Source organism: Cricetulus griseus (assembly GCF_003668045.3).
Source record: "Cricetulus griseus strain 17A/GY chromosome 1 unlocalized genomic scaffold, alternate assembly CriGri-PICRH-1.0 chr1_1, whole genome shotgun sequence".
In the NCBI taxonomy this organism is placed as follows: Eukaryota; Metazoa; Chordata; class Mammalia; order Rodentia; family Cricetidae; genus Cricetulus; species Cricetulus griseus.
In genome coordinates, this window is record NW_023276807.1 from 140,615,446 (window position 1) to 140,628,746 (window position 13,301).

Genomic DNA, 13,301 nt, shown 5'->3' on the forward strand with positions numbered 1-13,301 from the left:
ATCATCCAGTTCCTCAAATCAACACACCTTTATTTACTAACACAGAAGGGAAATCACCCCTTTTTTTTGTATGCTAGAATTCAGATGACATTAGAAAAACAAATATCTGTCTTTTGCTCCTGCCTACTTTCTCTGTTATTATTACTACTACTACTACTACTATTATTATTATTATTATTAGTAGTAGTAGTAGTAGTAGTAGTAGTAGTAGTAGTTTTCTTTGTTTTTTTTTTTAAGATAGGATTTCTCTGTGCAGCCCTGGCTGCCCTGGAATTCTCTTTGTAGACCAAGCTGGCCATTTTAAGCCATTTCTCTATGCCCTTAATTAGATTGCAGTGGCAGAGTCCCAGTTGGAGGAAACCCTGATTGGGGGAGGGGGAGCATGAGGGTGTTCATCAGCTAAAATTTCCTGTAACACACCAGGACAGAAATGGTGGGTGTTTGTGCTGCAAGTGCTTTTATGCCACTTTAGAGAAGGCTTGTGGTTTCTCCACAGGTTTTCAACATCACAAAGCACACACCTGTTTAGACAGGTTGAGGAAAAAGTCTGATTGACATTAATTCCAAACTATGACTGGGAAGGTGTTTTTGTTTGGTGGCTTTGAAGTAAAGATCAGAGGTGCTTCTTTGTCACCCTCCAAACTTTGATGTATTCCTGCAACTCCTGTTCACAGCCAAGGGGTAAAGGCAACACACAAATGCAACATGCACCATCATTTCGTGATTAGGTGGGAGATTTGTTAAGGAGAACACGATTAGTTAATGCTTAGTTGTGACTTTGAAATGCCCCTGGGATTCCTGGACAGAAGCTAGCTCTGGATCATAATCATTCATATCATCTGGTAAAAGACTGTAAACGCATGCATCCTGTTGCCAAGAAAAGCACGTGCCTTAGGCTGGAGTAAGAACACTGTTAACCCTGGGGTTTGGGAGGGCATGGTCTCAACTTTGAATCCTGACTTTGGCATTGACTGGCTGTGTGCCTTCATGCACACTTATCTATTCAAGGATCTTCATGAATAGCAAAAGGATAATAATATTCTCATTATTCTCATTAAGGTGATGCACAGTTACACATTTAAGGTACCTAATATGTAAGCAGACAGTAGATACACTATTAATCTTGAGCCAAACTATCATTTCTGAAAATCACTATGAAGTTTCAAGTGAAAGGGTTCAAGTTTTCCTTTGTTTATTAATATTTATTTATGTGTTTGTCTGTTTTGCTATTGGAGATGGAATCTAGGGCTTTCAAGGTCTCTACTATTAAACTGTCCCGATCCTTGGTTCACTTAAAAATTTTTTTTGGAGAGTGACTCCCAAGTTGACCAGACTGGCTCTGAACTCACTCCATAGCCCAAACAGGACTTGTCTTTGATTCTCCTGTTTTAGCCTCACAAATAGTTGGGACTACAGACTTCAGGACCAGCTGTGACATGGATTTTAAAAAAGTGTAAAAAAAAAGGTCCCCAGTGTCTTACCTTGTCCAGATGTTGGTATTTTACCAGCTTCTGTTTTTCCAATTGCCATGGAAAGCCAGGACAAAAGTACCAGAGGTTGACTTACCAAAGGATACATATGAGATATGACAGGTAAGCAGAGGAAAAACCCTAGGCATTCCATCCATAGCTACAAGTTTTCCATTTATATTGAAGGGACCAGCTCCCCATTTCGGCAGCCATAACAGCCGGACACGTGCTTTTCTGACGTTGCCTTAGTCACTAGAGGTTAGGTGAACCAATCAGAAGTTAGCTGGTGGCGCTATGCTTTACGACTCTGGGTAGACTCTGGGTGTACTTTACGGACAATCGCACAGCAATGACGCACAGAGCATAGCAACCACCCTGGGAGGGCCTATGGGCCATTAACAACCAGTTGGTCAATCAACACAGGGCAAGTCCTCCAAGCCTGGAGGCACACCAATCCTGAGCCTGTGCCTATCCCTAGACATTCCCCTTATGCTGCCCTATAAGATCTCTATGTAGATGCTTCGCAGTGTCTTTGCTAGCCATCCGCCATGGCGGGTGGGTGAAAGACCCAAGCTAACATGGGGTTAGCTCATTAAAAATAAATAAATAAATAAATAAATAAAGCCTCATATAGTTTGCAGCAAGCTTTCAAATCCTCCTGGTGATTGGGGTGACCGAGGTCGTGGGCTGAGACCCGGGAGGCCTGAGTTTTCCGGGGGTCTAACAATATTAATACAGTAATCTATGGTTATTGTTGGCTATGTCTCCTTAATTTACATCATACTGTACTGTCGGGGCCCAAAAATATCGATTGTGATATTTTGGGGTGTAAACCTCAGCTGGATTCCAGGAGCCTGAATCTCCCATTGTCTTTTGGATGCTCTGCTGGTTTCCACTGAATGGCTTGGCCTCAGTGGAGAATGTCTCCTAGTTTGCATAACAACAGACCTAGGCCCTGGGTGGGCCCACACCTATTCTGAGGGCTTGTATTTGTGCCTAGGGACTGGTGAGAGGCTGAAGACATGCAGTTTTAGGGGTGACTCTAGGATTAAAGGAAATATTTAGTATCAGCTTTATACATGATAATAGATGTCTTTTACAATCACCCCCGCTGTTGGAAAGCTTTTTAAGAGAATGCTTGAATAAACTGTAGACTCCACACTCCAGCATGAACTAAGAGCCCTTCTGAAATAAGATGTCTGTGTCTGGTCCTTAACGCCATTGGGTAATTAGCTTCCCCAGGTTAATACTCTCCCACTCAGGGATGGACCCGGGGCTGTTCAGATGGTTCCGATTACAGCCCCAAAGACATCAGTCCAAAATAGATGGCCTCTGTAGCATGGGACTTATACAGGCCAGACCCCTGCACTATACACAAAAGGATACAAAACTAGTGCTGCAATTTAATCGGTAGTATGACCTCCAACCTGTGAGAAATCCTACCGTGCCATGAAGCGTCTTTAGAAAAGAATGGTGAATGATTAAGTAGGGAAGCCCACCTGGTCTACTTGCACAACCAGGTCCATCTATCCACCTAGCCACCTATTCATCTATCTACCCATCCACCCACCCATATATCTATCCATCCACCCATCTACCCATCCATCCATCTGCCTATCTATTACAGTCTAGGGATTTTTTTTATCAGGTTCAGGGTTTTTGTTAAGTTAAAGAATTAAAAATCAGGATAAATCTTGAGGTACAACAAGTATCAGTAGGAAAAATCTCCAGACACAGCAAACAGAATCAAACAGTGAGCAAGGGCTTTTGTTAGGGGTGAGGAAACACACACAGCAAGATACACAGAGAGAAAGACACTCTGAGAAGCAGAGTGATGGACTCAGGAGCCCAGAGTCCAGTCTCTTATCCAGGACTTTGAGTTTTAAAGGTCTTTGAGGGATATTTGGGCAGTCTGAACAGAGACAAGGAGGCTAATAGGCCCCACAGCTTTGTGGTAAGTATGTCCTGATCTGGCCTTGAACTTGTGTACTGGACCCACTGACAAGGGGCCCTACTGGCAGGAGAGAAAGTCTGCTGAGCCTTTATCTCAGGTCAGGGGTTTGAGGAAGAAGCCACAAGTTTGCCACCTTTATTATCCTTCTGTGCCCCTGTGGGGAGCCACAGCCTCAAGATGGCGCCTGGCTGGATGCCAGGGAGACCGAGCTTAGCTGGAAACAAGCCTTATTAGGAAGCGCTTAGTGGATCTGGTGTGCCTCCTCCAGCTGTGACCTATCCGGGATCGCCAGGTGGTGTGAGCTAATTGGGTAATGAGCTTGCTTTTAATGGCTTGCCAGGGGGCTGGGAGGATATAGAAGAAGCAGAGAGAGAAGCTGAGGAGAAGCTGAGGTAGAGGTAGAAGGAGAAGCTAATGTACAAGGTTTCTGAATAAACTGCTTGAAGAAGAGTCGTGGTCGTGTCCTTCTTGCTGGTCGAGATAGGCGCGACGTGCCCCTTCTTCCTATCTCAGTGTCTATCAGGGATCTGTCTAACAACTGGTCCCTCAGTACCCACTCATCTTTCTGCTTATTTACACTCCTCTACCCACTCACCCATTCACCCACCCATCCACCTATTCACCCATCTACCCATCCATCTACCTACACATCTCTCCATCTACCCATCCATTAATGAGGCTAAGCAGTGAAGACACAGTGTTAGACAGTTGTCCTCAGAATTTAGAGCCTATAGATCTACAAAAAAGGAAGGTTGACATTCAGGAGTTCCTTTCAGTAATGTGCTTTGATATAGTTTAGCTTTTAAATGTCCCCACCATATGGCTCATGTGGTCAAAGGCTTGATGCCAAGAATGTGCTATTGGGAGGTGATGAGATCATCAGAAGGTAGAGCCCAATGTGTGGACTTCAAGGTCATTGGGAGCATGGACTTGAAGGAGACACTTCCTAGCATCACATGAGTAGTTCAGTTCCACCAGCTTCTGTGTGCTCTCTCCCTGATGTGCTATTTCGGCCCAAAGGAATGGGGCCAATCAATCCTCTGCTCAAATCTTTTACCTACTTCCTGGCATATGAATGACAGGTGTCCTACTAAAACCATCAAATACATTTTCTATGTCATTCTGTTCTTATTCCCAATAAAGTTCTATCACAACACTGTCCACACAAATTATGTATTATATAGTCATAAATACATATTCAATATTCATTTCTAATGATCTTACTTATAAACTATACTACATACATAATTACAGTGAGATCATTATGATTATGTAATACTTGCAGAAGTGATTAACTATGATTAATTTTTGTTGTTGTTGTACATTTTAGCCCTCCATGGCTAATTTCCTTTTTTAATTAATTTTTATTTAAACACCATCTTATTTACATATCAATCCCAGTTTCCTCTCCCTCCCATTCTCCCATGTCCCCATCAACCTCCCATCCCACCCCCCATCCACTCCTTAGGGAGGGTGGTACCTCCCATGGGGGATCATCAAAGTCTGTCACATCATTTGGGGCAGGACCTAGGCCCTCCTCTGTTTGTCTAGGCTGAGAGAATAGCTCTCCATAGGGAATGGACTCCCAAAGCCCACTAGTGCACTAGGGACAAATAATGGTTCCACTGCCAGAGGCCCCATAGACTGTCTAAGCCCCCCAACTGACACCCATGTTCAGGGGGCCTGGTTCTGTCCTATGCTGGTTCCCTAGCTGTCAGACTGGGGTCTGTGAGCTCCCACTTGCTCAGGTCAAGCTGTTCCTGTGGGTTTCCCCAGCATGGTCTTGACCTCTTTGCTCATCACTCCTCCTTCTCTACAACTGTATTCCAGGAGTTTGGCCCAGTGCATAGCTATGAATTTCTGCTTCTGCTCGTGGCTAATTTCTTATATCTTTCTGTTTCTCTCAAGCCCTCCAAGAGTAAAATCCCTTGGTAAGAAAATCCAGGACCCCCCAAAACTGCAAGTCAGTGAAAATGTGGACTAATGTGCTACTGAGCCTACAAAGTTAAGCCTATTAAGAAAATTATTTGTTTCTACTGCTATACTGGATGGAAAAAAATGCTTCATATGAAAATTACAATGCTTCAGCTCATGGCTCTGAGATGTAATTAGGGCAAATCCAAGTTGAGCATTTAAAATAGTTCTCACTGGTCACAGTGTAAATATTGCTGGCACTTGGTGAAAACAGAGACAAAGTCCCTCAGGAGGAATGCTTCATCAACTCTGGCCAGTCAGAGTTTCTGAAGACTAAGCATAGCAGACTAGAAGCACACAACTGAACACTAGCAAGCACAAGAAAATGACTCATTATGCACGAAAGTCAGAAAACAACGTTAGTAAAAAGTACATATATTGAGCCAGTGAGATGTCTCATGGGAAAAGCTCTTGCCATGTGTCTTAGCTACTTGTCTGTTGTCATGATAAGACACCATGGTCAAGGCAATTTATAGAAGAAAAGACATTTAATAGGTGGGTGGTTGGAGTTTCAGGGATGATTCCACTAGCACCATGTCAGGGAGCATGGTGGCAAGCAGGCAGGCATGGCAACGGAGCAGTAGCTAAGAAACAACCTCTTGAAACAACCACGAGGTAGGGAGCTAACTGAGAATGGCATGGGCTCTTGAGACTTCAAAGCCCACACCTCACAGCAAAACACCTCCTCCAACAAGGCCCAAACAGTTCTGTCTACTGGAAACCAAGTATTCAAACATATGAGCCTAGGGGGGGGGGCAATCACATTCAAACCCACACTATACAAGCTTGAAGTCCTGGGGTTGATCCTGGAACCCACATGGTGGAAGGTAAGACCTCCACAAAGTTATCATCTCACTTTTTCATGTGTGCTGTGACATGCACACGCCATCTCACACATACCAATCACATATGCAATAATAATAATAAACTTTTAAAATTAAAATTATGGGGCTGGAGAGATGGCTCAGAGGTTAAGAGCAACTGGCTGCTCTTCCAGAGGTCCTGAGTTCAATTCCCAGCAACCACATGGTGGCTCACAACCATCCATTATGAGATCTGGTGCCCTCTTCTGGTGTGCAGATATACATGGAAGCAGAATGTCGTATACAGAATAAATAAATAAATAAATAAATAAATAAATAAATAAATAAAATCTTAAAAAAATTAAAATTATGCATACAGAATGCAAAGAAATAAAAATTGAAAAAGAAGCAGAAAATGTTCAAAACTGAGTATTTTTTTGAAAAATGAACTAAGAAGTTCCAAATAAAAATGTGATCTTTGAAATGATGTCTAATCTCTTTTCAGATACTGTCCATCTCCTTTGTCTATCAATGCATGCTTTCTTTGATAGCAACCGTTGCCCCTGCAAGGCAACGTGCTTCTTCCCATTACTTCTCCCTCTGAACTTGTAGAAGTTTTTCTGGTGTTTGGGTTGGCGGGGATATCACTTGTGGGAGGGGTTAAAGTAGATCCCTGAGACTTTGGCTGGTCCTCAAAAAAATGATGTGTTACAACAGTGAGCCTGACTCTGCCCTCTACTTACTGACTTCATTGCTTCCTCTCACAAGATTTTTTTTTAAGATTTATTTATTTATTACATATACAGTGTTCTGCCTGCAGCATATATTCCTGCAGATCAGAAGAGGGTGTCAGATCTCATTACCGATGGTTGTGAGTCACCATGTGGTTGCTGGGAATCCAACTCAGGACCTCTGGAAGAGCAGCAAGTGCTCTTAACCTCAGAGCCATCTCTCCAGCCCACAAGTGTTCTTTTTGTAATGCCATCTACCATGATGTGACCTAGCCAGGGAGACCTTCCCTAGACTCTGTGTCAAGGTGATTATATTTCCAGCGTCCCAAACTGTGACTACATAAAACAGCCATCACAATTTCTTATAACTACAGAGATGGGCTAATACAATGTCTTCTACTCACTTCCAGATTCTCTTTATTCTTCATTAAAAAGCATTTTAGCTCCCAATTCATTGGTGTCTCTCTAGTACCACTCTCATCTTAATTCATAATATGCAAATATCTATTTGTCCCATTAAGTCTACATCCTAGCCTATCAGTTCTTTTTCTTTTAAGGTATTTTATTTTTAATTAGGTGTATATGTATGTGTCTGTGTGTTGGGTGGGTGTACACCTGAGTGCAGGTCCCCACAGAGTCCAGAAGAGGGCTTCGGATCGCTTGGAGCTGAGTTTACAGGTACCTATGAGCCACCTAACTTGAGTGCTGGGTCCTCTGGAGGAGCAGTGTGCACTCTTAACTTCCAATCTCTCTGGGCTGACATCGCCCCCATCCCCTCAGAGTCTCTTGTAGTCCAGGTTGGTTGCAAACTCATTATGTATCCAAGGATATCTTTGAGCCCTTGATCTTCCTGCCCCCATCTCCTAAGTACTTCGAGATTACAGGTCTGTACCACCATGCTCAGCTAGTAGCTGGCTTCTTTTACTGCTGAGCTGTACTTCACTATATGTATATACTAGTATGCTTTATCCATGTACCTACCAGTGAGACTCCAGGCTGCTACCAGGCTTTTTGGCCATTTTAAACAGAGCTGCTGTAGCCATTCTTGTCCATCTTGGCAGCTGGCTGCAACATCCAACAGACTCAGCTATCTAGTGGGTTCTGCCTTTTCTTTTCTTTTTGTTCTACTTCTAGCTTTTTCCTTTACACCCAGCCCTGCTGACCACTTGTCCCTTCCTTGGCTTCACTGCAGCAGGCTTTCAGTGTTCCTCTGAGCTCTCACTGCCGGGCTCCATTTCAGTAGTTGAGCATACCTAGCTTTCTCAGGCTTCCCAGATGTGTCACCCATACCTGTGAGTGGCAGAATCGCCACTGGGGACTTCCCTCTGGTCACCAGCTCCACATTTAGTCTCATTCAACTCCCCAGAGTTCTGAAGAACTAAAGCCTACAGCGAGTATCTATCCCCTAGCACTTAGAGTTGCTGAGACCCCTGGCTGCTGTCTCTACAAACTATAAAACTAAAAATTAAAGTGAACTTCATTTCTTTGGAATATGGTTATCCACATGGTGGAAGGAGATAACTGACTCCCACAGGCTGTCTTCTGATCTCCACACATGTGTTATGGCATATGTGTTAGTATGTACACACACACACACACACACACACACACACACACACACACACACTAAATTTTTAAAAATAGCCAGGTGGTAGTGGCACATGCCTTTAATCCCAGCACTCAGGAGCAGAGGCAGACGAATCTCTGTGAGTTCAAGGCCAGTCTGGTCTACAGACTGAGTACCAGGACAGCCTCCAAAAGCTACAGGGAAACCCTGTTTTGAACCCCCCCCAAAATTAATTAAAAAAGCAGGCCTCAGAATGCCATCAAATAATGACTTATCGAAACAAATAAGTGCTGGTGAGACAGCCCTTGATGACCTGAGTTTGTTTGATCCTCGGGATCCACATGGTAGGAGAGATCAACTCCTGAAGGTTGTCCATGGCATGTCCACACTCATGCCACATATGTGTAATCAAAACAAATGAAGGCTTATATCATGGTCATATCATAGTTGACTAACTTTAAAACCTTGCAGACCCTCAGTTCCACCTGTGGTACACACCCAGTATTGGACTCTGCATTTGGCTTAGTGAGCAGGTATGACAGCTTTTGAACTGGTCCAGACCCTGGTCAACAAGACTTGCCCACAGAGATGTCACAGCAGTCTCTCACTGTATCACGTTTCCAAGTGCTTGCTCTTTCTGTCGCTACTGGTATGAGCTAGGGCTGGTTGATGAGTGACCATGCAGTTAGCCCTCATCTAAAGGGTTACTAGTTTTGATGCAGAGTGTAATGTAGACTACTGCTGGGACACGAAGTGTCAAGTACATTCATGGCTAGTCTGGCTGATATGTGGGGACTATTCTCTCTCCGTTGCTTTTTTTTTTTTTGAGATTTCTTTTCTTTGATCATTACCCCACTTTTAAAGATAAGATTTTATAATCGTGTATGTGTGTGTGTGTGTGTGTGTGTGTGTGTGTGTGTGTGTGTGTGTGTGTATAGGGTCCTTTGGAGCTGGAATTACAGGCAGCTCTGGGTCACCCGCCTTGGGTGCAAGGAACTGAACTTTGGTCCTCTGCAAAAGCAGCTTGGGCTCTTAAGCAGTGAGCCTTATCTTTATGTTCTTTTCATGTTTACCCACCATATCTAGGTCTTTGAACTTGGACAAATGCCAAGTTCATGAACTTAGACAAATCTGTTAGCTCAGTAACCAGATTGCCTATGCTGTTAGAAATTTAAAGAATGTATCTGAGCAGATAAAGATTCATGGATAGTGGGGGGGGGCAGGAGGATGGGGACAGAAGGCACTTCAGTGCTCCACCCAGTGGATCATGCACAGGGGGAAGGGGGCAAATGATAATATGTTTGTGGAAGCCAAAGTAAGAAAACATTTAATTGCTTAAGGTGGAGACTTCCTAATTGATCTGGTTAAGCTTAAACTTTATTTACCATTAACATTGAATTGGGCTTGGCTTACTTCGGCAGGTGTGTGAGGTAGGGTTCCTATTGCTGTGATGAAACACCATGACCAAAGCAACATGGAGAAGCAAGGGTTTATTTGGTTTGTGCTGCCACATCACAGTTCATCATCAAAGGAAGTCAGGACAGGAATACAAGCAGGGCAGGGAGAGGGAGGTAAAAGCTGATGAGCAGCCATGGAGGAGTGCTGCTTACAGGCTTGCTCCTCATGGCTTGCTCAATCATTTCTGCATCATTTAAAGGGCTGGCACTGGACTGAATGAAAAGGAGAGAGTGAGCTGGCTACTAGTTCTCATGGATTAATCCACTGCCCTCTGCTCCTGACTGTGGATATAATATGACCAGCTGTTTCAGGTCCCAGCCACTCTGGCTTCCCTGCCATGATGGACTGTAACTTGGAATTGTGAGCCAAGTAAGTTTTTTTTCTCTCTCTCTCAGGTTGCTTTTTGTCAGGGTGTTTCATCACAGCAACACAGAAAACAAACAAAACAAAACCTAGGCAATGTATAATATCAAACCCTTAGAAAGTTACTATCTAAGGTGGGGTAGTTTGAATGGAATTGGCTCCATATGTCTTAGGAGTGGCACTAGCAGGAGGTGTGGCTTTGTTGGAGTAGGTATGGTCTGTTGGAGAAAGTGTGCCACTGTGAAGGAAGGCTTTGAGGCTTCTATGCTCAAAATATTGCTCAGTGTCTCAGTCAACTTTCTGTTGCTTGCAAGATGTAGGACTCTCAGCTACTACTCCAACACCATGTCTGCCTGCACACTGCCATGTTTCCCAACAAGATGATAATGGACTGAAATGTTGTTGATGTTTTTTACTCTTTACTCTTTTACTCTTTTGGGGGCCCACCACCCAGCTCTCAGATAAATCACAAGGAGTCTTATTATTACTTATAAATGCCCGGCCTTAGCTTGTCTTGTTTCTTGCCAGTTTTTCTTAACTTCTATTCCATCTACTTCCATCTACTTTTTGCCTCTGGGATTTTTCCTTTTCTTAATTCTGTAATCTTACTTTCACTCTTACTCTATGGCTGGCTGGGTGATTGGCTCCTTTTTTTCCTTCATTCCTTGATCTCTTGCTTCTTCTCTCAGATTTCTCCTATTTATTCTCTCTGCCTGCCAGCTCCAACTATCCTTTCTCCTGTCTCGCTATTGGCAATCAGCTCTTTGTTAGACTATCAGGTGTTTTAGACAGGCAAAGTAACATGGCTTCACAGAGTTAACAAATGCAACATAAAGGAATATAACACATCTTTGCATCATTAAATAAATGTTACAAAGCATAAGCAAATGTAATACATCTTAAAATAATATTCTATAACACTGAACCTCTGAAACTTTATGAGCCATCCCAATTAAATGTTTTCTTTCTAAGAGTTGCCATGGTCATGGCATCTCTTCCCAGCAATAGAAACCCTAACTAAGACATATAGATTGCATTTTTAAAATCAATTTGGTGATATTGCCTCTGTTCTGAATCAAGTACTGAAGATAGAGTTTCTGTCCTGCCTGGTTCCACCGCCACTTAGTCCGAAATAAACACACTGAGGCTTATATTAATTATAAACTGTTTGGTCAATGGCTAGCTTTTTAAAAAAATATTAACCCATTTCTATTAATCTATGTATTGTCAAGAGGCTGTAACTTACCTGCAATGCTCTGGCATGTTACTCCTTTGGCGGCTACATGGCATCTCCCTGGTGACCCTCTGCATTTCTCTTCCCAGCCTTCCTAGTCTGGTAGCACTGCCTGTACTTCCTGCCTGGCTATTGGCCAATCAGCATTTATTCACCAAGCAATAAGAGAAACATATATTCACAGCAAACAGAAGAACATCCTCCATCAAAGTTCTTCCTTTCCTATGAGGCAGTGTGGGGAGTGTTGCATTCTAGGGGTTGGGGAAGAACTGTGGAGCAGCTAACAGCCTAGGATTTGGGGAATGAGATCATATAGGCTTAATATCCCACAAAATATTATCCTTTGGGTTTAGTGAGATGGTTCAGTGGGTAAGGGCACTTGCTGCCAAGCCTGACAACCTGAGTTCAATCCCTATGCCCCACATAGTAGAAGGCAAACCAACTCACACGCTTCGGGCAAGCAAGCACTGAGCTACATGTCCAACCCTCAAATGTGAGCTGGATAATAAGGTATATAAGCCTGACTTTGAATCTGTCTGGGACAACATAAAAATGGAAAGGCTACCGCTGTGGCATTTACTAGGGAGATTACTTGAATGTCAGTGTGGGAAAATGCCTTTTTCTGGTGTTGTGAGCTCGCTTCCACTACACCATGAAACAATGTCTGTCATTTACTAAAGAGCTTCCAAACTCAGAATTTTCCTTAATAGGATTTCCCTGTGAAATCTCTGGATGCGTTCCTAAGTTGAATCAGAGCTCTGATCTACATAGTGTGTTCCTTGGCTTGAAATTTTAAGGACTTGGCAATCGTTCTGACCTCCCTTGTTTTATGGTAACCGTTAATTTTCTTTACTCTACATTGATAGTGTTGATAGTGTCATCAAGTACTTCATGTATTCTAGTGAGGTCATAAGTCAGTGCATTTATGATCCACAGCTCCACCAAGGGCTTCAGTGAATCCTTCTTCACTTTTACTACTTAGGTGTGTTTTCTTTTCTTTTCTTTTCTTTTTTTTTGTGTGTGTGTTTATGAGAGAGAGGGGGTGTATGTAGCCCTGTCTGTCTTGAACTCACTATATCACTATATAGACCAGGTTTGCTTTGAACTAACAAAGATCCCCCTGCCTCTGCCTCCTGAATGTTATGATTAAAGGTGTGCACTACCACACTTGAGCTATTTTTGCTTTATATATATTTGGTGAAGCAAATAGCTAGAGTTTTACACTATGCCTGTATATATTGGTATACATTAAACTCTAGTTATTTCATAGGAAGAAAATCAAAGAGTTATTCTTTCAAACAATATATATTCTAAGGGAAGAATTTCCTACAAAGGCTTAGAGAATTCATGTTAAACGTGAGTCTCTTTTCTTTGAGACAGTTTCCTGTGTCACCTAGGCTGACTTGTAACTCCATGTGCCCAGGCTAACCTTGAACTTGAAGCAATCCTCCTGGCTCAGATGCTGAGATTACAAGCATATATCACCATTCCAGGCTTAGGGGTAACTTTGGCTTTGAGGCACAGGATAAAATATGTTTGATTTTTTTCTTTATTTTGAGTGTGTGTGTGTGTGTGTGTGTGTGTGTGTATGCACGTGTGTGTGGGGGGGGCAAAAGTGTATGTGTGTGTACATGTGTTCATGTGTGGGCACAAGTGCATGTATGTGTGCATGTCTGTGTGTGTGTGAGGGGGGGAGGATGTGTTTGTGTGTGGAGCCCAGAGGACAACTTGCCAGGCTGCTTTTCTCC